Here is a 22,537-nt window from a genome sequence, read left to right on the forward strand (position 1 = left end):
CGATGCCTGTGCATTCCTTCCTCCTCACCATCATATTGCATGTTCTTTTCATGAACTGGAAGCTGCAGGAACTTCCCAGGTCTGCCATGAGGCAGTGCCACAGCCTGGGCAGCTGACAGTGACACGGATTTATCATTCCAGGTCTGAAATGCAGGTGTCAGGAGGCTGGGTTCCTTCTGATGGTTCTGAGAAAAGACCTATTCTGTGCCTCTCTCTTGGCTTCTGGTGTCCTCAGCTTGTATGCATCTCTGTCGGCATGTGGCCTCCTCTCTGGGTCCCTGTCCCCGTTTCCCTTATCTCATAAGGACATTGGGTTAGGGTCTGAACCGAGGTAGATTGACTAGTGGTTGTAAGAGAATGGAAAGGAGAGACTTGCTGAAAGTGACTGTGGTTCCTAGGACTTTGATTAGCATATCCATGTTCCTAAACATGGAACGGAGAATTTCCATGGAGTGGAAATGTGGATTCTGGTTTATCTACAGAGCAAATGATGACATGGGCCATTGAAGATGCTTACTTCATTTCATGCGCTGAAATCATATTCTTCTAGCCTTAAAATTACCAGAGAACATCTCACCATTGCCCCTCATGTTAAGCTGCTTTGTCACCCCCATTGTGTCCTGCATATTCACCAAATGGTGGTGGTTTCTGATTTTTTAAAAATATTTATTTATTTATTATTTATTTATTTATTTATTTATTTGGTTTCTGATATTTAAATACAGTTAAGGGTCACTTGAATCTGATGGGGCAGTCAGTTCCTATCTGAGTGTCACAAGTTGGGGTCTTTGGGAAGCAGATTCTCTGGAGAGTACCCGTAGACAGTTCAGCTGATGTTGATTAAGAGGTACCTGTGGGGGTGGTGCAGTCAGTTAAGTGTCTGACTCTTGGTTTTGGCTCAGATCGTGAAATTGAGCCCCACATCAGGCTCCATACTTAAGATTCTTTCTTCTCTCTTCCTCTGTGCCCCACCCCCTCAGTTCTCTCTTTCTCTTAAAAAACAAAAAGAAAAGGCACGCATGGGGTCCACTCCTGTAGAAAGGAGGAAGACATTGGGCTGCCTTTGTAGGCCCAGCCCAGCCTTGGCTAACCCCATGGGGAGGTGTGAAGCTAGAATAGCCCTTTGGAGTCACCCCCAAGATGCACCAAATGACCAGATCTGCACGCTCACATCACTTGTTGGAGGTGGAGATCTCTTGGGAAGGATGTTAGATGGGGCCGCTTTTTGTCTCTGGGGCAGTCCCTGAAGAGGCTGACATGGCACTCCTGGTGGCCCACAGCACTTTCTTCATGGGGTCTGGGTGGTACAGTAGTGTCAGCCACAGTTAGATGGTAGCTTTCCTAGAAAAAGTTTTTATTGGTTTGATTTAACGTATTCGTTGGCCTTCTGAAGAAATATAGGGTAACTGGGCTCCCCTTTCTCTGAGTCCCGTTAGCTGTCCTCCCCATCTCCTCCCACTACATGTGAAATGGGGGGGCATAAAGAGTTAAAGTGCACATTATGCTTTTCTTTTCCTCATTAAACATACTGGTTTCGGGTGCCAAGGGGGCTCAGCCAGTTGAGCATCTGCTTTTGGATCAGGTCATGATCTTGGCATCCTGGGATTGAGCCCCATGTCAGGCTCCCTGCTCCTCCCCCTGCTCATGCTCTGTCAAATAAATAAAATCTTAACAGCAACATACTGGTTTCCTTAAACTTAAATAATTTCACATGGTACCTATGATAACCTGTGATTTTCTTGGTGTGATTGAGACTTCTTTGATTTTCTTTAGCCATCTAGCTGCATATTTTCACAAATTTATCAGTGGCATTAGGATCCCTGGAACAATAGCTCAGTCTCAAAATTTTGGGACCTATTTCATGTGAATATAAAGTTCTTGGTTCATTTAATCCTACCTTCCTTTTTCCCTTTGTTTGAATTTGTCTGGCTTTAATGATTTGAAGGACTCCTTAAGGGGGATCTGTGGTCAAATGGGACTCCCAAGATCAGAATTTAACTCTTGGATAGCTGGAGTTAGGTGTGCATCATTGCTGCTAAAGGCCTTCCTTTGGGTCCAGAAGGACCCTTTCAGTGGTTGCAAGTTGTTACCAGATAGTCCATAGCGGAGACGAGCTTGACTCTGGAGTTAGTCTCGTCTGCTTTCAGATCCCAGCTCTTCCTCTTTCTTGCTGTTTGGAGAAATCAATTTTCTATTCTCAGTTTCTGTATTATCTGTACAAAGGGAATAATAACGGTGTCTACCTCATGGGGTGTTCAAATGAAATGAACATGCATGTAGAACACTTCGATAGTAAATTCCATAAACAGAAGCTGCTTCTGCTGTCGCTGGAGGAAAACCACCTTTATGTTATAGGACAGGAAGTACCTTCACTCATCTATTCTAGACATTGAGGACTGAACTATAGCTATGATCTTAGCAAACTGCAAATAGAAGGAAATGTCCCTGACCAGTGCAGGCTGTCTAGAGAAAACCTACAGAGAACATCAGTTTTAATGAGGAAGTGTGGGGACATTTCCTGTATAGTTGGGTACAGAACAAAGGACACCCTGTGATGCCACTTGTTTTCATTGTGCTGCTGAGGTGAGGGCAGGCCTACATGACCCACCTAAGGATGGCAACTCTAGGAACGCAAAACTGTGGCATTTGCAGATGATGATTCTGTATAAAACCTTGGAGAGTCTGTGACTGAGTATCTGGAAATAAACCTGTGTGTGGAACATGAAAACTTAGAAGGTCTAGGAGGAGACCTAAATAAATGGAGAAATGGTCCTCGTTCATAAATAGGAAGACTCAGTAGTGGAAAGCCGTCCGTTCTCCTGAAACTGATCTCTGTATTTAATGCATTTCCAATAAAAATCCCAGCAGGGTTTCTCAAGGAATGTGGTGGCTGATCCTAAGATTCTAAGCAAGAACAAAGGGCCAAGGTACTGGGAAGACGTTCCTGAGAACCAGTCGATGCCTCACGTAAGAGCATAGTGGCTCAGGCAGTGCAGTGTGTTGAGCAGAGGAGAGCCCAGGAGATGTGTGGTTATGGATCTAAAAGAGCTGTGTAGTGACATATGGGGACGGAGGGTAGATCCGTAAGTGACACCAGCACAGTTGGGCTTCCAGATAGAAAGATGTGCAATTAGGTCCTGCTGCATTAATTCTAGCTATAGGTGACTTGTAGACGGATTGAGGACCTGGATATTGTTTTAGATTTGATAAGGTTGTACTGTGGTGACAGGACCCCCAAATGTCAGGGGCCTGAGCACCAAACAGTTCTTCGTGGCCCATGTCATGCATTGGCATCTGCGAGTCAGTTGTGGTGGCTCTCCTCTTGAGACCTAGGCTGAGGAGGTGGCCCTGTTTGTTCTCAGTTTCTGTATTCTGTATACACGTTCTTTCTGTGCTAGCACGGGAGGTCAGGCCTAATCACATGATTGCTTTTCAAGCTGCTTGGATATGGCTTAGGTCACGTCTACTGTGGTCCGTTGGCCACACCAGTTCCTGGGGCTTAGGGCGGGGCCTTTCAGCCTCTGGGAAGGCACCACCGGCCTGTCCCACGGCCATGACCACAGGGGCCTGCTGTGTGATGGGACATATGAGGGAAACCAGGGGCTGCTTGGGAACAGTAGTTCAGTTTGCCACAATAGGAGAAGGAAACCTTGAATACATTTAAAAGAAAGTATAGACTAGCCTCTCACTGATCTTGAGGTGGGGAAAGACTGGGTGCCTGGCTGGCTCGTTCTGTACAGCATGGGACTCTTGTCCTTGGAGTAATGAGGTCAAGCTCCGCATTAGGCCTAGGCTTCCTTTAAAAAAGAAAAAAAGTACATTTGTCACCTGGGGACCTTGGTAGAAGGGAGTTTGTGATTCAGTGGGTCTGATAAGTTCTGATGTAACATCTGCCATTGTAGTGACCATCTCTCCTCTTAAGCCTGGTCCTCAATTGCTCTGGTAGTTAAAGTCACCATTGGTGGGGATGGAGAATTGGTTTGTAGATAATGCCTTCTGCATAAATTACATAGGTTTTTGACCTTGTCACTGAGGAGCTGAAACGTGAATGTTTAGGGATTTTCTTTTTTAAATTTTAAAGATTTTATTTACTTACTCATGAGACTGAGGCAGAGACACAGGCAGAGGGAGAAGGAGGCTCCTTTTGGGGAGCCCAATATGGGACTCAATCCCAGGACCCTGGGATCACGACCCGAGCTAAAGGCAGTTGTTCAACTCCTGAGCCATCTAGGCACCTCCTGTCCAGGGATCTAGAACACACCTCTAATCCCAGATCACTCCTGTGGTTCTTGTTACAGGTTGTTAGGTGGTAGTACCTGAAAGATGCATCTGGATAAGATTACTCTTGTTTATTAAATATTTCCAGGGATTATTAGATTTTTCCCCAGAGTTGTCTTAATTTCATATTAACTTGAGTAGAATATTATTAACCCCCAAATTAAGTATTTTATGTGATAGAAAACTTGACCAGAATCTATAAGAAAAGCATAGTCAACTTTTTATTTAAGAGGAGTCATTTGAAAGTTGACTTTTATGTTTAGTGTTTGGATACTTAACTGTTTCTGTTTATTTGCTTTTCTTAGCTGTTTGTGTATATTTGTTGTGTATATGAGTGCATATGTCTGCTACTTTTTTCTTTACATTTACCTTTGTAATATTTATGATTTGAATATATCAGTGAGATTATAAAGTTTTGACCTGTATAGACCTCTACAGAACATCATGCCAGTCTATTTTTTGAGGAGAAGGGTTTTTTGGTTTGGTTTTTTAAGTATTTTACTATTTGGGGGTGGGGAGGAGCAAGGGATGGGTGGAGAGAGATAAACAGACTCTGTGCTGAGCGCAGAGCCTGACATGAGGCTTGATCTCATGACCCTGAGATCATGACCTGAGTTGAAACCAAGAGTTGGACACTTAACTGACTGAACCACCCAGGTGCCCTGAGAAGAGTTTTAATTAGTGTAAAATTCCAATCCAAAATCTGTCACCTTTGTGCCATACTTTGCTAGATATTTTATTTTTATTTTTTGAAACTATTATGGGTACCTGAGTGGCTCAGTCAGTTAAGTGTCTGCCTTCAGCAAAATCATGGTCCTGAGGTCCTGGGATCAAGTCCCTCATCGGGCTCCCTGCTCAGTGGAGAGTCTGCTTCTCCCTCTCCCACTGCTCCCCCTGCTTTGTGTTCTCTCCTATCAAATAAATAAAAAATAAAATCTTCCAAAAAAAACCCCTATTATTTTATTGTTAAGGAATTCACTTCTATGACTGTCATGAAGCCCAGGCTGGGTTACCTGGAGGTAACTATACTGACTCTGGAGTTTCTGGTTATAGGCATTGTCTTCTCTAACTCAGCTGAAACCCTGACTCATGAGGCCTCAATCCCTGCCTCCCTATTCCTGGAAGATGCTAAAGCCAACTGTGTAGGAGGCTTTTTCAGAGGAGAAGACCATTGTGTCTTCCCAGAAGACGAACACTTCCTTTTGCTTTATGAGGCAGGTAGCAGCCCTAAACCACAGGCAGGCTGGGACCTGTGCAGGCCACTGAATATATTAAAGATTTTATTTATTTATTTTTAGGGAGAGTATAAGAGAGTGTGCATGGGGGGGGGGGGGGAAGGGGCAGAGGGAGAGGGAGAGAGAGTCCCAAGAAGAGTCTGCTGAGCGCAGAGCCCAGTGTGAGGCCTCAGTCCCATGACCCCAAGATCATGACCTGAGCAGAAATCAAGAGGTGGATAGTTCACTGGCTGTGCCACCCAGGTATCCTGACCACTGACTATTTTATTTTTTATTTTTTTAATTTTTTATTTATTTATGATAGTCACAGAGAGAGAGAGAGAGGCAGAGACACAGGCGGAGGGAGAAGCAGGCTCCATGCACCGGGAGCCTGATGTGGGATTCGATCCTGGGTCTCCAGGATCGCGCCCTGGGCCAAAGGCAGGCGCCAAACCGCTGCGCCACCCAGGGATCCCACCACTGACTATTTTAAATAGATTTTCAAGAATAGGGACACCTGGATGGCTCCGTGGTTGAGCGTCTGCCTTTGGCTTGGGTCATGATCCTGGGGTCCTCAGATCAAGTCTCCTCTGCCTATGTCTCTGCCTCTCTCTCGGTCTCTCTTATGAATAAATAAATAAAATCTTAAAAAAATATTTTCAGGATCCCTGGGTGGCTCAGCGGTTTAGCCCCTGCCTTCGGCCTGGGGCGTGATCTTGGAGTCCCGGGATCGAGTCCCACATCGGGCTTCCTGCATGGAGCCTGCTTCTCCCTCTGTCAGTGTCTCTGCCTCTCTCTCACACATCTGTGTTTCTCATGAATAAATAAAATCTTAAAAAAAAAAAAAAAAGTGGAAGTCAAAACAAGGCCTAATACAGACTTCCTTTAAAAAAATTTTTTTTTCAAGAATATTGCATTGTTAATATTGCATTATCTTTAAAGTATTTATATTTTGGGTCTTGAGTATCATTGATGTATGGAGAATTCCATAGGTACACAATCCTATTAATGCCACTCTACTTGGTCTCTAAGAGTAGTGGGGCTTCTCAGCGTGTTTCTCAGATTCTGGGGTGCCTCAGATACACTTAAAATCAGTAGCCTTTCTAAATTTTTTAGCCAGCTGTGCATGACCCCAGCAAATGTTTATGGACTACAAGCACTTCTCAATTAGCTTGCCCTCCACCACCCCTGGAGCATGCCCCCTCTGAGCGCCCAAGCTTGGCCATCTTGAGTTCAGACACACTGGTCAGGTGAATTGACTCTTAGTGCTGGCTTTGCCATTAGCATCCTATTAGATCTCCGTCTTTTGAGCCGCTAAAAACACTTGGTGGTTTTGTGCAGTGGAAGGAAATAAACCCAGGATCATTTCAATGGCTGTAAGCACCTCCTTGATCCCTCAGGTGTGTGCTTGCTGCTGTGCCTATAATATACGCTGGCAACTAAGTGGTGTGCATTGAATGCAGGCATAGCCCCTTATGTGTGTATTCCAAGGTTATAGATAAGGACTAGGTGCGTCTAGGGGAAAGGGGGAAATCTGGAAGGTTCTGATCCCATATAAAAAGGAGTTTGGATTGATGTACAGCACAATAGAATTTATGCAGATTTTTTAAAGGGAAATAAAGGAGAAGGGTGTACTTAATGATCTTATTCTTAAATGGTATCTTTAGTTTAACTTTTCAACCTTAGGAAATTGAGGATGTAAGGACCCTAAAAGATCTAGGTCTTTCTTATGACTTGGCCCTTAGGAAAATGTTAAGTGTTTCTGGTTAAAAGGTCGTATTTCCCAAAGTGTTCTCAGGAACACAGAAAAGGTCTGTAATTAAATAAGTATGGAAAATGCTATCTACTTTGTTTCCTCCCTAGAGGTTCCAGATGCACATTACCATATTAAAAGTTTTAAGACCTCCTGAAATAAATAAACCTACTTTTGTTTCAGTTCTGGTATTTCCCTAATTTATGCAAAAGGAAGAATTTCTATGGCAAAAATAATAAATTTTTATATCACCTAGAATAATGAATACACTTTGGGGAAACTGTAGCAGGTTACATTTTAAATGATGACAATGTTCATTTAAATAGCTTTCTAGGAACTCTAACTACATAGTTAATCTAAGAGTCACAGCTAAAGACTTGATTTAATCTTTGAAACCTATAATTAATGGATGAAAAATACATATACTTTGAACCTATTCTGAGTTCTGAAATGTATATCATTTTACAAATAGAGGATTTTATACTGATCCTTTAAAATTGCTAACTAGTAGGATATGAATCAGATAATGATCACAAAATTTTTTATTGAACTAGGTATCTCTTATTGAGAAACACTAAATCTTACCAAAGAATTGCTTATTATCGACAAATACCCAACATTTGCTTCAACGTGGATGGAACTGAAGGGTATTATGCTGAGTGAAATGAGTCAGTCGGAGAAGGACAAACATTATATGTTCTCATTCATTTGGGGAATATAAATAATAGTGAAAGGGAATATAAGGGAAGGGAGAAGAAATGTGTGGGAAATATCAGAAAGGGAGACAGAACATAAAGACTCCTAACTCTGGGAAATGAACTAGGGGTGGTGGAAGGGGAGGAGGCCGGGGGGGGGTGGGGGTGAATGGGTGATGCCCACTTGACAGGATGAGCACTGGGTGTTATTCTGTATGTTGGCAAATTGAACACCAATAAAAAATAAATTTATTAAAAAAAAAGAATTGCTTATTATCTAATGTCATTTTGGAGAACTGTAATATGTATTACTTAGCTTATGGCTTTATAATAGTATTTTAAAAAAAAATGGACCAACCACTCTCTTACCGGTGAGCCTCAGAATTTTAGGCCATTTTTCCCCCCACCTCTCGAAACTCAGAAGACAATTCACTTAGTAATTTGAGGTCAGTAGTTGAAAGCTGTAGACTTAAAAAAAAAAGTATGTATATATTAAATGTGTGTGTGTGTGTGTGTGTGTGTGTATATATATATATATGTATGTATTTTAAATAGAGTGCATGCATAGTGGGGAGGAGGGAGAGGGAGGGAGAGAATCTCAACGAGGCTCCACTCTGAGCAAGGAAACCTGATGACAGGAGGGCTTGATCTCATGTGACCTCAGATCCTGACCTGAGCCGAAATCAGGAGTCGAAACTTAACTAACTGAGCCGCCCAGGCCCCTGAAAGCTGTAGAATTTTTATGAACAGACATTTGACAAGCAACAGGGGCAGTCTGAAAAACGATTAATTGATTGATTGATTGATTTTATTCGTGAGAGAGGCATAGGCAGAAGCAGGCTCCATGCAAGGAGCCTGATGTGGGTGGGACTCGGTCCCTGGGACCCCAGGATCATGCCCTGAGTCAAAGGCAGATGCTCAACTACTGAGTCACTCAGGCATCCCGAAAAACTATAATACACCATGATCTAGTATCCTTTTTTTTTTTTTTTTTTAAGATTTTATTTATTCATGAGAGACAGGTAGAGAGGTAGAGGGAGACGCAAACTTCCTGTGGGGACCCCAGTTTGGGACTTGATCCCAGGACCCCGGGATTATGACCTGAGCCGAAGGCAGACGCTCAACCACTGAGCCTCCCACGTGTCCCCATGATCTAGTATCTTATTTGATAAACTCTTTATCCTTGATTAAATGAATTTTATCATGTTAGAGCTTTTTGCATTTTCAAAATTCTAAAAATCTGCTTATTTAAATTTTTTGTTTCTAAATAAATTTGCTTAGTGTTTCTGAAAATTTTTATTTCTTAGAGTTGAAGGTCCGTTCAGTTTCTCTTAATGGAAGTTTTTAAATTTCTGAAATTTAGCTTGATCACTTTCCAGCAATTTTTCTAAAAGCTTTTAGGATTTCATAATAATGAATTTTGTTTTGATGTTTGAAGTTTGTTTGGTAGCTGTTTTATTGTTTGCAGGAAGACTGTTTCTTTTAGATGTCAGTGTATACATTTACTGCTTTCCCTCTGACCCAAAGGATTTTCCTCATGGGTTTTCATTCTGTAAGCTGCCCAACATGTGGTTTGCCCTTTCTAGGGGAAAAATGGCATTTTTTGGTAAGTCTCCAATAAGGGCTTTTTTGAAGGCATAAAACTGCCATTCTGTATCCCTGGTAACAAATTCTGATGTCTAATAGATCTAGATGAATTATAGACAGTGATTATTATAATGTGATAACCTGCAGAAATTTCAGTCTGGAAAAATCAGTGCAGTTTTTCAAACCAGAAATATTAACAGATAAGAATGAATCCTCAAATAACTGGCAACAGACTAAAAATTAGAAATCAAGCAGTGTTACTTTGTATAAGTAGTTTATCTCCCTCTGGTTAGGCCAGTTACAGCTCTGAGAACCTGGAGGCTGACCCAGCCTTTGGATTCTGTAAACCCTCTACAAGAGGAGAAACTTTATCCAGTCTAGGCTGACAGCTTCCCTTTTATTTCCTCTCCTTAGACTGTGTTGTCGTTCCCATTTGTTTTTCCTTTAGTGGACGTCTATTCTGTACTACTGATTCTCTGTAGAACCAAGTCCTTTTACCTACCATCATTATCTAGTTAGTTCTTCCTTTTTCTAATCTTTTCAGCTTAGAGATTCACCAGGTCTGTTATGTGTCTGCAATTTAGTAAGACCTTTGTTAGTTCCTGTTACTATCAAGTAAATACTCTTACCTACAAGAACAACCCTACATTCATGAAAAGAATTCATTTTAACTGTCACTGGAGAATATACACGAACCAGTTCATTTCTGATAGACTGGCTAGTAAAAAAGGAATTTAATCTACATGCAGTTCTTTCTATTTGTGTGGAAAGCACTCATGTCTCACACTAATCTTGCAGGTTATATTATCTTAAACAGAAGCCTTATTCATTTCCTCAAATTTGACACATTTCTAGATGGGAAAGAGACAATGGGGTCTGATTGTCCATATCTACATAATTTTTCAGATTCAGAGGTTAAACAGGTATGTATGATCAGCTTTTAGCCTGTTGTTTCTTTAGTGATACAAGTTCTGGTTTAGGCTGTGAATTCTCTATGGATTTTCTCTTCTGGCCATAGATTTGCTCTGGAGGCATGCTACCTACTAAAGAAAATAAACGATCCCTTATATTCCAAATTGATGCAAATCTGTGTGTAACTACATCGTTACATGTGTGCACTCTCTGATTTATTGGGCAGATATTTAGGATCTTGGTGAGAAGTAGTAGAACCTAAAAGCCAGTCGTCATAGTTCAAACATCTACTTTCATTATTCTGTTTTCTCCTGTTTATATTTTGTATGTCCTTTATTTATGCTTCCCCTTCAGATGCTTTTGTGTATGTGTGAAAATTGTATTAATACAGAATTGAGGAATTATACAGTTTCAGGTAATTCAGACTCTTGTATACTGAGTACTTTATCAAATTTATTGTGAAAGTTGTAGTGAAGAAGACTGGTTAAAAAATATGTAGTTAGTGTCAAGTCATAAATTGCAAAAGTACCAAACTAGATCCAAGGGCAGGTGGAAGGTGGTGTGTTTCAGTAGGAAGAAGTACAAGTTGATTAAGGATAAAGACTAAAGCCCCCTAGCATAGGATGGTATATACAGAAAGAACAGACCTAAGGATTATTGATTTTGTGTCACTAGCAGCATACACAAGACCTGGCACACAGAAAGCCTCTAGCACACGTGTGGGTGGTGGAAGAATGAGCTGGGGCTCCTAGGTTAGAGTTGTCCCCCACCTGGGAGCTGAGAACTTGACCAGAGCTCAGCGTTTTCTCCACACACGCCAGTATTAGGAATATTGTATTTCCCAAGGCTGTCTTTGAGAATGTGTTCCATTTAGATTGGGAGAGTGTTTAGTTTGACACAGTTTTGCTCACCTGCCAAGGCCTAAAAATTCTGCTAATTAGCATGTGGAATATGTCACAGTTTGGCTTTGAAGAACTTTCAGCCTTGCTTGTAAAGGAACCCACATGCAGGAGGCAGTTGGAGAATAGTATGGATACATATCATTGAAAGGCAGAGAGCAGGAGGACAGTGAGTGCCCTGTCACAGGAAGAGAGCAGTGTGGCTTTAAGTAATTAGGGATGGCTGCTTGGAGGAGTTAGGGCACGAATTGGCTCATTACCATTTAGGTGTTAATGTTTCAGCAGTCCTCATGCCTTCAGACCTTCCTTAGCTTGTTACTTTAGTCTCTCTTGTGGGACTTATTATTTGCAGTGTTCTAATTCATCTGCCTTGAATGTTCCACCCAAGTTGACCAGAATGCTGGTTTCAGTAGTGCTAGACATTATTTAAAAAAAAAATTTTTTTAAGATTTATTTATTTGAGGGAGAGTGCAGAGCAAGTAAGAACTCAAGTTGGGTGGGGGTGCAGACAGAGGGAGAGGGAGAAGCAGGCTCCCCACTGAGCTAGGATCATGGCCTGAGCCAAAGGCAGATGCTTAACTGACTGAGCCCCCCAGGCATCCCTAATGTTAAACTTTAGAGTTGTCTCCTATCAGGAGCCTCACATTTTAGCCCTTGAAGTAATCCTTAAGGCTATTGACACCTATCACTGCTCTTCCCTCCTCCCTGGCATGGGAGAGGAGTGTGCTTCCCCTACCCACACTTGGAGTGAGTGAGACCATGAGACTTGGCTTTGACTGGTGAGATGTGGGGCTCACTTCCAGGAAGGAGTTTCCAAAGCACTGGTGCATGCTTTGACCCAGGTTTTCTTTTCCCGTGGTTCCTGGACTAGCAGGGTTCAAGGTCGGCAACCCTACTGACATCTTATGTACCAGAGAGGTTATGCTGTGGTTATGCTGAGTGTCCCTGCCAGTCCTGGACGGACATGTAGCAGGAGCATATAAAGCCTTTGTTAAGCTTCTGTGATTTGGGGATTGTTTATTTCTGCAGCATAATATACTTTATTTGACTAAATAACCTTTCTTACCAAATTTTGAGCTTTAGCACCCCATCCTGATTATTCTCGGTTTTCTTTTTGCTTTGTCAGTAAGCTTCATGGTTCTTGCTGTTCTGTATACAGTTTGACATTGTCACTGAGCCTTCCATGGGTTACTTTCTACTGTAATGATATTTGACCCCTATCAAACACAAAGGCAGATGTTTTCTACTTCCCTCCGGCAATCCCTCTGGCACATTGTACTGTCTCAGAATGGTTGTGCTTAGCACCCATTTTCTGGGTATGAGGAGTGTCTCTTATGGTCCTAGGTACATGAGGAAGGGTATATGGATTCTGTTGAGCCAGTGACCCTTTTTTAGTCAAACGTAGTTTTGTTTTTTTTTTTGAATTTTATTTTATTTTATTTATGATAGTCACAGAGAGAGAGAGAGAGGCAGAGACACAGGCAGAGGGAGGAGAAGCAGGCTCCATGCACCGGGAGCCCGACGTGGGATTCGATCCCGGGTCTCCAGGATCGCGCCCTGGGCCAAAGGAAGGCGCCAAACCACTGCGCCACCCAGGGATCCCTCAAACGTAGTTCATTTGCTGGAGAGAATCAAAGCCAGTATTGTTCAGTAGAACTTCTGCCGTGACAGAAATGTCCTATATTTGCACAGTAGCCACTAGCTATGTGTGGCTTTGAGCTCTTGAAATGTGGCTGGTGTGGCCAATTTTTTTTTTATGTGCCATTTAAAAAAAAAGATTTTACTTATTTGAGAGAGAGAGAGTGAGACAGAGAAGGAGCAGGGGTAGAGTCAGAGGGAGAAGGAGAAGCAGACTCCTCACTGAGCAGGGAGCCAGACTCATGGCTCAGTCCTAGAACTCAGAGATCATGACCTGAGCAGAAGGCAGATGTTTAACCGACTAGCTGCCTAGGTGCCCCAGAAAACATTTTAAGTTCTATGGAAAGGAAAAAAACACTGATAATGACCACACGAAAATACTGTGAATTATATTAGGGTGGAGAAATTGTGTGTGGGCATCCTTCTTTTTTTTTTTTTTTTTTTTAAGACTTTATTTATTTATTCATGGGAGACACACACCAGAGAGAGGCAGAGACACAGGGGGAGAAGAAGGCTCCACACAGGGAGCCCTACGTGGGACTCCATCTGGGTCTCCAGGATCAGGCCCTGGGCTGAAGGTGGTGCTAAACCGCTGAGCCACCCAGGCTGCCACATCCTTCTCTTTTGTATTTAGAAAATACTTAGTTTTTTTTTTTTTTTTTTTTAAATGAAAGTAGATGGGATTCACTTGAGCAGAAAAGCAGAAGTGCTTGGAGAGTAAGAGTAAGTCTGTTGAAAACAGATTTCCCTCCACAAGATCTGCCCTTTCCATTTTGCCCAGAGAAACGCGGTTTAGAACTGTTGACTGGTGCTCTTTATGATCAGTTATGCTGTAACACAAGCAAATTGAGAATATTCCACAGATGATAGATATGTACCATGTCAGAAAGAGATGGTGCTTTTTTTTTTTTTTTTAAGGTTTTATTTATTCATGAGAGACACACAGAGAGAGGCAGAGACACAGGCAGGAGGAGAAGCAGGCTCCATGCAGGGAGCCCGATGTGGGACTCGATCCAGGTCTCCAGGATCACACCCTGGGCTGAAGGTGGCACTAAACCGCTGAGCCACCCGGGCTGCCCGAGATGGTGCTTTTGAAATAATTTTTATATGTTTCCAGCAAATCTAAAAACATTCACTATAAAAAAATATTCACTATATTACAAAAGAAGAAGGGAAATACTCTAATATTTAAATTTAGCTGGTCACTTGTCTCCTGTGCTTGAGCTCTAAAGAAACTGAACTACCGAATGTCTGATTCTCAGAGCTTATAGGACTCACTGCTGCTTGTACCCTAGGTGACTCGTCACACCCACTAATGGGGGCTGTAATTTGAATTACTTCTAGAAATGTGTGTGGTGTTACAAAGAGTACAGAAAGACAGCATTATGTTTCTTGGCACGTTGTTATAATAAGGGAAGAGATTTTGGAAGATCAGTGAACTTCTTCAAAATGACCTTCATCCCACCTCAAAAATCCCTTATTAAATTACTCATTTGAAACTTGTAGCCTTACCAAATCTTAATTATTTGTTAAATAAATATTTACTTGTATAATAAGTATTAGATCGGTTTTCTTTTTTTCCTTGTGGACAAATCCTTTGGGACTAATTATATGACTCGAAAATGTTTATACAGACTAGATAAAGAATTAAAGGCTTTTATTTTTATTTTTAAAGATTTATTTATCCATGAGAGAGAGAGAGAGAGAGGCAGAGACACAGGCAGGGGGAGAAGCAGGCTCCATGCAGGGAGCCTGATGCAGGACTTGATCCCCGGACCCCAGGATCACAGCCTGGGCCAAAGGCAGGTGCTTGACCACTGAGCCACCCAGGCATCCTGAATTAAAGGCTTTTATTGTTGAAATTCAGTCTGTTGTTCTAGTCTTGGGTCTAATCATAAATATCCCAGGCCTCTGGGCCCTGACTCCTGGGGACCAAGGGTGGTGTGGGATGCCTGGGGGGTGTCATGAGAGTGAGTAGGGCATGATAGGTATGCCCCTACCCCAGCACTTGCACTTCCAGGCTCAGATTCATGTTACGGCCAAAGGCTCTGATTGATTCCCAAGCCTGTACAGAGTTGCCTGTTGTTTGGGGGAAGATTTTATTCACCGCTAGGACTATTTTTAATCCTTGAGACTTTAAAATGGCTAGAAATTGTACACTGGGCTTCAGAAAAAGCCCAGGACGTGCTGAGCTCCTCTGGGTCTGTGCTGTTTGGGGATCATACGGCTTCTCTGTGCAGAGACTGCTCTCCAGGTGTGTACATTGCAAAACAAATAGAAAACTGGGCAGCAAGGCGGTCCGTTGTGTTTCTGGGTTCATCTTCTGCAACTTAACCACTTGAGTTCTTTGCACTGCCGTGTTTGAATTTATAGCAGAAAACTAACACACTAACAAGAGGGAAGGCTTTGATGTGACTAGATATTTGTTGCTTTTTTAAATAGATTTTCTGTCTGAGAGTGAGTGCATTAGTAAGAGGAGCAGAGGGGGAGAGGGAGAGGCAGACTCTTCTCTGAGTGGGGAGCCCCATGTGGGGCTGAATCCCAGGACCCTGAGATCACAACTCAAGCTGAAGGGAGATGCTTAACCGACTGAGCCACGGAAGTGCCCCGAAACTAGTTTCTACTAAATGAAGATTTCATAGCTCTTTATTTTAAGAGTAGTAAGGAAACCGAGTATTTTTTGTTCTAAAAGTGCTGTATATTTTACACAAATACTACTCTTCACATAATCTGATTAGTGAAGAAACTTGTAAGATTAAGAGGATATAAGCAATTTGAGGGGAGTATTTTTTTTTTTTTAAGATTTTATTTATTTATTCACTACAGACACAGAGAAAGAGAGGCAGAGACACAGGCAGAGGGAGAAGCAGGCTCCATGCAGGGAGCACAACGTGGGACTCGATCCCGGGTCTCCAGGATCACACCCCAGGCCAAAGGCGGTGTTAAAAAGCTGGGCCACTGGGGCTGCCCGAGGGGGGTAGTTTGTAACAATACCTTCCATTCGTATGACTTTATGAAATGCAAAGGCCACAAAATATTTGCTCATTGCAACAACCTTGTGAGAGATTTGAAGTGTAGAGAGAGCACATATATATTATTCTGTTTTACAGGTGAGGAAACAAGTTATGGAAACCAGCTCTTAAGTAGCGAAGGTGAGATGGACTACAAAACCCTAGATGTTATGCTGGGCTCATGTACTTTCCACTCTTTTGTGCTACCTTCAAGAATTAAAAAAGACATAAGTGGTATAGAAACTTCCATGGGCATTTAATTATAGCTATGTATATTTTTTTGCATCTCGGGTCTCCAGGATCAGGCCCTGGGCTGAAGGCAGACGCTAAACCGCTGAGCCACCTGGGCTGCCCCTTTTTTATGTATTTAAAAAATATATTTATTGGAGAGACAGAGCATGTGCTAGTGAGTATGGGTGGGGTGAGGGGCAGAGGGAGAAGCAAACCCCCACTGAGCAGAGAGCCCAGTGTGGGGCTCGATCCCGGGACTCTGGGATCATGACCTGGGCTGAAGGCAGACACTTAATCAATTGAGCTACCCAGGCACCCCTATTGTGGGACCTTTTAAATGATCATTTATGCAATCCAGTCTTTGGGATGATTCGGGTTAGTTTTGCATGGGAGAAAGATACAGTGATCCGAAGGCCTTCTTAACTCTGTAAACTTCTGGAGAAAGAATCAGATGTTGAAAAAATGAAGTGAAGCAAAGAAAAAGAAAAAAACATCCTGGAGTATATATAGTGGTGCTTTTTCTTTAAAACTCTTTTGGAGGGGCAGCCCTGGTGGCACAGTGGTTTAGCACCGCCTGCAGCCCAGGGCGTGATCCTGGAGACCCATGTCAGGCTCCCTGCATGGAGCCTACTTCTCCCTCTGCCTGTGTCTCTGCCTCTCTCTGTGTGTGTGTGTGTGTCTCTCATGAATAAATAAATAAAGTCTTTAAAAAAAAAAAAAAACTCTTTTAGAGAGGTGGCTCGGCTCAGTGGTTGAGCGCCTGCCTTTGGCTTAGGTCATGATCCTGGGGTCGAGTCCTGCATTAGGCTTCCCACAGGGAGCCTGCTTCTCCCTCTGCCTATGTCTCTGCCTCTCTCTGTGTGTCTCTCATTAATAAATTAAATCTTAAAAACAAAAAACAAAAAACCTCTTTTGGAGGAGCACCTGGGTGGTTCATTCGGTTAAGCATTTGGCTCAGGTCATCATCTCAGGGTCCTGGGATGATCTCCACATCAGGCTCTCTGCTCAGCAGGGAGTCTGCTTCTCCCTCTGTACCTCCCCAATTATTTTCTCTCTCTCTTGTTCTCTCTCTTTTTCAAATAAATAAAAAATTTTTAAGAATCTTAAAACATTTTTTTGGAGAATTTAGTTAAACCGAAATGAAATTTAACTTCATATTGATTAAATTTCACATTTGGAATGAGCGTAACAGTTTGAAATTTGGGTGTTTGCCAGCTGTGTTCTTGAACTTGCCAGGCAAACATTAAATGGGTTTTGCCTGTGTTTGTCAGACCGTTCCACTGTTTTGACCATGTCATTGATTGTACCCAAAATAAGTTTTCTTGTTTTATTTTATTTTAAAGATTTTATTTATTTATTCATTCACGAGAGACAGAGGCAGAGACACAGGCAGAGGGAGAAACAGGCTCCATGCAGGAAGCCTGACGCGGGCTTCAATTCGCGGTCTCCAGGATCACGCCTTGGGCTGAACACTAAACCACTGAGCCACCTGGGCTGCCCAGTTTTCTTGTTTTAAAGATTTATTTATTTGAGAGAGTGCACATGTGTGAGAGCATACAGAGGGAAAGGGGGAAGCTGACTCTTCGCGGAGCAGGGAGCCCAGTGCTGGGCTCAATCCCAGGACCTTGAGATCATAACCTGAGCTGAAGGCAGATGCTTAACCAATTGAGCTACCCAGGCACCTCCAAAATAAGTTCTAATTAAACAAAAATCAGAACCAACATACCTAGGAGTCTCCTTTTAGTTCAGAACTGGAAACAATCTCATTCTGTCATGTGTTCATCCCTCTGTTGAAGGCTTGCTGCTTAGGGAGAAGCAGCTTTGTTAGGGCCCCATATTCTCGACCTGGGTCATCTGCTAAGTTTGAGGTTCAGAATAGGGAGGATGGACACTGGCTCTAAGAACATTTAGACCTACCATTATGGTACAAGAAGAGCCATCTTGTACTTTTTCTGTCTCAGACCCTATTACTAGGATCCACTCAGAGTTCTTGCATGGACAGCTGCCAGGTAGTCTGATGGTACCAGACTTAGCAGCCTCCGCTCTTCTTTTCCTCTGCAGTTTGAACTATAGAGAGTAAAAAAGATCATAATCCTTAATGACTCTAGAGATATGTCCTATTATTTTAAAATGTTATGTCATCAGTTATTGAACAAGTTCGAGAAGAGTTCTGTTAGGGGTAAAAATGCAAGGGAAGTTTTTAACCAGCTTTGATGAGATCTTAGGAGTTCAGTGTGCTTTGCTTCATTTTGCATTTATATGTTGATTTTTTTTTCTCACCCACTTCTTGAATCTTTGCACTTGTCTAAAGAAGTGTGAAATTTCTTAATGACAACAGAGAATCCTATACTTGGGTTGAAACCACTTTTTTTTTTTTAAGAGCAAGCAAGAAAGGAGGAAGTACAAGGGGGAGAAAGAATATCAAGCAGGTTCCAGTGTCCATCTCAAAACCCTGAGATCATGACCTGAGCCGAAATCAAGAGTCCAACACTCAACTGACTGAGCCACCCAGGCACTCCTGATTAGCTTATAATTTAGTTCCATATGGTCAAAGAGTATATTTTCTATGATTTGAATCCTTTTAAATTTGCTACAGGAATTTATGGCCCAGAATACAGTCTTCTGTCAGATTGATGATAATATTGCTCGAGTCTTCTAAATCCTTACGGACTTGGTGTTTATTTCTTTCAGTGTTTGAGAGGGGGATTTTGAAATCTAGTACAAATAATGGCTTTGTTTATATCTTGAAATGCTATCAGTTTTTATTCACACAGTTTGTAACTCTGCTACCAGGTATATAATAAATAGGACTGTTACATCCCTTGGTAATTGACCCCTTTATCGTCACGAAATGACCTTTACTTCTGTTACTACTCCTTGCTCTAAAATGTCAGATATTATAATCATTCTACCTTGTACTTTTTTTTTTTTTTTTAAGATTTATTTATGAGGTGCCTATGTGGCTTTAGTTGGTTAAACATCTGTCTTTGGCTCAGGTCATAATCCCAGGGTCTAATCGGGCTCCCTGCTTAGTGTGGAGCCTGCTTCTCCTTCTTCTTGTTCATGTTCTCTCTTGCTATCTGTGTCTTTCTCTCTTAAATAAAATCTAAAAAAGAAAATGTTTATTTGAGAGAGAAGGAGGGCAAGCATGGGGAGGGGCAGACATGAGAGGGAGAGAGCGAATCCTCAAGCAGACTCACTACTGAGCATGGAGCCCATGTGGGCTGATCCGAGGACTCCAGAATCAAGAGTCAGCTGCCCAACTGAGCCACTCAGATGCCCCTGCACCTTGCTTTTTGTTAATGTTGGCATGGTGTATCTCTTCCCATCCCTTTACTTGGAACTTTGAATGTGGATATTTTTATGAGAAGCATATATTTGCATCTTGCAGTTTTAAAATCTAGTCTGACCACTTCTGCTTTTTAATTGGTTGGTTTGACCATTTGTTTATTGTGATTATTAACAGCTGTTGTATCACAATCTGTCTCCAGGTGGCATTCTCCCATTGCAGGTAATATGGGAGGAGCTGGTAGGAGTGTTATTAACCCCCCCCCCCCCCCCCCCCCCCGCACCCAGCTTCGGTTCTGTTGCCCTCCATTTTGCTTCCACGTATGTTACAAACCTCACAATAAATTGTTACTATTTTTGTTTCAATAGTGGAATTATCTTTTGAAGATATTGAAATAAAAAGAAAAATGTAGTTCTATTTCTGGTGCACTTTGTTCCTTTGAGTGGATGCATGTTTTGTTCTGGTGTCATCTTCCTTTAGCCTGAAGGACTTCCTGTAACACTTCCCAGAGCTATCTGCTGCTGTTGCTGGATTCTTCCAGCATTTGCATGTCTGAAAAAAGTCTTCGTTTCAACTTCGTTTTGGAAGATTTTGTGATGAGTATAGAATTCTATGTTGATGGGTTTTTCTTCCAGTCCTTCAACATTTTTTTGACTGATTATCTTTCTCCTTTGCCTGTTTCTGACAAGAAACTTGGTGTCCTTTTTTTTTTTTTTTTTCCTTCATCTTATTTTAAAGAGTCTATTTATTTATTTGACAGAGAGAGAGCACAAGCAGGAGGGAGCGGCAGGCAGAGGGAGAGGGGAAAAGCAGGCTCCCGGCTAAGCAGAGACTCTGATGCAGGGCTTGATTCCAGGACCCTAAGATCCCAATCTGAGCTGAAGGCAGACACTTATCTGAGCCACCCAGGTGCTCCAAAACTTGGTGTCCTTAGTCATTTTTTGCTCTGTTCTACCTGATGTGTCTTTTCTCCCCAGAGGCTTTGTGGTTCTTTGCTTTACCATTTGAATGGTTTTGTTGCAGGAAGTCTGGGTATCACTTTCTTCATGTTTCTGTGTTTAGAGTTCAGTGAATTTCTTGGATCTTAGTTGTCATCCATTTTGGGAAAATGTTGGCCATTATTTCTTCAAATATTTCTTTGTCCCCTTCTCTTTCTCTTCCAATTACACGTTAGGTTTCTTAAAAATTGTCATACAGCTTGCTGAAGCTGTATTAATTTGTTCCTTTCTCTCTGTTTCATTTTGTATGGTTTCTTTTGCAGTGTATGACTGGAATCTTTCCTTCTGAAGGGGTTAATCTGCCATTACCCCCATCCTGCCTGCTTTTTTCTCTCTGACATTGTAGTTTTCATCTGTATATGTTTGACTTTCAGTCTTTATATCTTCTGTTCTCTGCTCATCACATATATGGCCTTTTGTCATAATCACTGCTTCAGAATCCTTTTCTGCTAATTCTCACTTTTGTGTCAATTCTGAGTTGGTTTCAGTGAATTTATTTTTCTCTTCATTTCTATTTCCTTTATGCCTGCTTGTCTGCATGTCTCCTACTTTTTTTATTGGATTCCAACCATTATTAATTTTACTTAAAAAAAAAAAAAGATTTATTTTAGAGAGAGCACAGGTGGGGGGGGGGGTGAGGGGAGCAGGAGGGAAGTCTCCAGAGACTCCATACCAAGTGGGGAACCTGATACTGGACTTGATCCCATCATCATAATAAGATCATCATCAAAGCTGAAACCAGGAGGCAAATGCTCAACCAACCAAGTCATCCGGGTGCCCCTAAATCTTACTTTTTAAGATGCTCAGTAGTTTTGTGTTCCTATACATTTCTTGAGGTTTGTTCTGGGACCATAATGAAATTAGAAATACTTTGGCCCTTCAGGTCTTCCTTTTGGTATATATTAGTCACACACTGTTTTCTCTAGGGCTAATTCCCCTACAGAATCAGGGGTGTGTCTCTGAATTAGTTGGTTTTCAACTCTGGCTGGTAGGAAACAGCACCATCCCTGGGCATGCTGAACATCAAGTCCTATTTCCTTTTTTTTTTTTTTTTTTTAAGATTTTATTTATTTATTCATGAGAGACACACACACAGAGAGAGAGAGAGGCAGGGAGAGACATAGGCAGAGGGAGAAGCAGGCTCCATGTGGGAAGCCTGATGTGGGACTTGATCCCAGGACCGTGGGATCACGCCCTGAGCCGAAGGCAGATGCTCAACTGCTGAGCCACCCAGGCGTCCCCAAGTCCTATTTCCTTCTAGTTTTCTTGATGATCTTCTCCTGTGATCGGGGAGTTTATCACATGCATGCCCTGATAGTACTCTACTGAATTCTTAAGGCTACACTCTGCCGATCTTAAGTGCTGTTTGCTGTGAGCTTAAGTTGCCTTAGATCTTTCATCTAGCGCCTTCAGCTGTTGCTTCAAGTCTGTTCTCCATCTAGGTTGATCGTCATTGAATGAGAACCAGCTTGTCACCTTGCTTCAGGGGTGTTCCCAGAATTCAGTGTATTGTTTAATTGATGATCTCTCTGGCATCCGAAGATTCAGTCATTTTAAAGAATTAATGAAATATGTTTTAATTTTGAGAGTCAGCTGGAAAATTTCAGCAAGTGAAAATTACAGAAAAACATTTACTTTATCTATTTTCCATAATTCAGAAAAGACTGTATGGTAGAGAAAAATGTTGAAAATAGAATATACGTTGACAACTTAATCTAGTAACTTAGTCCTATGGTAGATTTGAACATTTTTCTTTATATTTAAAGTCTGTAAAAGTTACTATATAGTTATTCATGAAATACAAGAAGTGGAGTCTTAAGTCTTTGGGGAAACGTCTTTCAGACTTGATACTTTTACTAACTAAAAATACCTTTAATTTTTTTTTAAGTAATAAGAATATGAGTAGGGTAAGGGGCAGAGTGACAGGGGAAAAAAATCTCAAGTAGACTCTCCACTGAGCAGGGAGCCTGACATAGGGCTCAGTCTCTTGACCTTGAGTCCATGACCTGAGCCTAAATCAGGAGTTGGACGC

General features: G+C 41.9%; 1 protein-coding gene across 4 annotated transcripts in view; it reads left to right on the forward strand.

The window, feature by feature from the left end:
* KIAA0232 (KIAA0232 ortholog) overlaps window positions 1-22,537 on the forward strand; it is an 89,638-nt gene that overhangs the window by 14,502 nt on the left and 52,599 nt on the right. The gene's annotated exons all lie outside the window — the stretch shown is intronic.

This window comes from Vulpes lagopus, chromosome 4 (assembly GCF_018345385.1).
Source record: "Vulpes lagopus strain Blue_001 chromosome 4, ASM1834538v1, whole genome shotgun sequence".
In the NCBI taxonomy this organism is placed as follows: domain Eukaryota; kingdom Metazoa; phylum Chordata; class Mammalia; order Carnivora; family Canidae; genus Vulpes; species Vulpes lagopus.